We start from the raw sequence: 2617 nt of genomic DNA, 5'->3' as shown, positions 1-2617 counted from the left end.
TGTACCACTCAATTACTGTTTTATTTTGTATGGTCACTATGTTGTATAGAAAATTAATTTGTTTCTAATGCCGAGCTATTTTGACAGGAAATAGCCACCTTTTTGTTTTTCCATTGACTGATCCTAGGGCGACTGCTTGACCGAGCCTTGTTATGCTAGTTTTGTTTTATGTACAATGTGCAAGGGGCCAGGGCCCTTGTCAGGCGCTTCGTCGCCTTTAGTCTCAGTCCCCTCTTGGACTCTGTCTAAGGAAACAATGAAGAAAGAGAGAAAGAATATCCTTTTTTTTTGTAAAGAGCTCTTGGGCTCGGCCAGGCCTCTTCTCGGAGCTTTTAGCCCGAAACTTTTTTCTATATCCCTGAAAAAGAGAAGGAAGAAAGCGAATGATTAAATTGGCTACAGTTATCTTTGATACACAGTTAGTCGCAGTTGCCTTACTCGTAAAGCGAGACGGCGTCCAGCCACTGCTCTTAAGCCTAGCGGCGCATAGCCCGTCAATGGTGGCCACTAGGTCATTCGCTTTCTTACGTCACGCAAGATGACAGCGCGCTACTTGTGAATCTTCAAAGCCATGCGTCATGTCTTGGCAGGCAAGTGAATTTGAAGCGTTTGTAATGAATAGACCTTTCCACAAATTGGAGCGTTGCGCCATCCCTTAGCGGATCGGCGCAAAGCATGATGGGAGAAAGCAGCGATCGCCTCCCGCGTCGGCTGCTGTCAAGCATGTTATTTGCTGTGTTGTGCCGCCGTGTTCAGGCGTTGTGCGTCTTCTCTTGCGCGTTGTTGGTGTCTATTAGCGAAATGTTGCAGCGCACTGCTGTGGTGGTTATCTGTTAATCTTTCTGTTATGCTGTGGTGACTTTTTTAGACATTCGACATGTCTGCAAAGGAGAATCGCGGTGGCGGCCAAACGTGCTGCGTGCCCGGCTGTAACAACACGAGAAAGGACATCAACATTTTATTGCACGTATTCCCCAAAGACAAGAAGCTGAAGCTAGAATGGGTGCGCTAAATAAATCGGCAAGGTTGGCAAGGGCGATTTATCCTATGGAAGCCTTCGAAACTCCACAAAATATGTGGGGCGCATTTCAACACTAGCGGGCGCAAGGGATACATGGATTCCCTCCCCCCGATCTTTCCACACCGAGTGTATGCGGAACGGACATCTGCAGTGATTACGGGTAAGACTATCGCTTCGAGAGGAGACGGTTGTCTGCTGCTAATGCTTGCCCAACTTTCCTCTTTCATTGTACATAACATGCATATGAGCGCGATATTATGCAACATCACATCACACGCCCAAGCGGTGCCTGAAGCGTTGGCGGCGAAACAACTTCTCCTTCTCTCGCACGGATACTTATTCGCGTCGGGAAAGGCATACTATTGCATTCCGAATAAATGGCAGCAACGTTGAACGCATATTTAGCTGCTGCTGAAGTTTAAACAAAACGACCACCAAAGATCATTGCAAGACCAAGCTCTCTGATGACTTGTAAACAGCAGCAGCAAAAAAAAAAAACACACACCTGGAAGCTATATCCCGCCCCAAACGAAAAAGGGCACACTAATTTCGGGCAGCTGGGCAGCAGCGGGACGCGGAGCGATGGGCACATGTGAATCTCCAACTTCGGCTTGTGACCGGGGCAGAGGACGTTGCGACTAGGTACGGCCAGGACGCCACAATCGGCAGCCTGAAGGCCGCCCGCAATGCTGCTGCATAATTTTTGTATACAAGCAGACAACACAGGAAGACTAAGAAACAGCGATGGCGACGAGATGGAAGGGAAGGCTTTCTGGTGATCAGGCGCAGTCGGAGAGACAGACGAAAAGACGCGAGTGCGGCGCCGCGGGCGCCGCGACGCTCCGTTTTCCCAGAGCGCGTTGCGCGGCCACTTGGTGGCGCAGCGGGATTTGTGAAAATGTCCATTCCTGGTAATGCTTGCACTGGACGAGCTAACAGCGCTGATTTCTGTGAGGTTGTAAATATACACGAGTAGTAAGTCCTTGCTACCTGCTCCGAAAGAAGGCATTGCTGCATTAAGACATGTCTCAGGCCATGCTTTTTTTTCATTTATTTATTGGTCTTTGTTGCATTAAAAATGTGTGCAAACACTTATGCAGGAAATGCAACGAGTATGAACAAAACTGGCGCTTGGAAGTTTAGGGTTTCTTTAAATTGACAAGGCGGTGCAGGAGCTTCATTGGTAAAAGGAAAGGTGTACTTTTAAAGACCAAAATTTTAGTTCAAACAACCGAGCACTTATTACCTAGCACCTGTTAGAGCATTATATTAATTTTATAGTCTCCTAAACGCGCCGCGTAGCGAGAAAATAAGCTCGCGTACGAATTTAGAATTGGAACATTCATCATATGCGTTGCAACAGGAAATAGCCGAAAAACGAAGCAGGTGTTACGAAGTGCTCAGGCTCTAATTGTGAAAACAGGGAAATGTGGGGGGGGGGGGGGGGGGGGGCGGTTTTTCAGCGCTATGCAGAAGTACCGCACCTGTTTTGAGCGTAAAACAAAAAAAGAGCAGCTGCAGAATGCGAAATGCGAGGTTGCAAGATATATAACCGATCGCAGCATACGCGTCGCTAGCACATTATGCCGCGGAAAC

The sequence above is a fragment of the Amblyomma mixtum genome, unplaced genomic scaffold, assembly GCF_055824585.1.
Source record: "Amblyomma mixtum isolate Tamu unplaced genomic scaffold, ASM5582458v1 scaffold_19, whole genome shotgun sequence".
NCBI classification, from domain to species: Eukaryota; Metazoa; Arthropoda; class Arachnida; order Ixodida; family Ixodidae; genus Amblyomma; species Amblyomma mixtum.
This window is presented reverse-complemented; position numbering follows the sequence as displayed.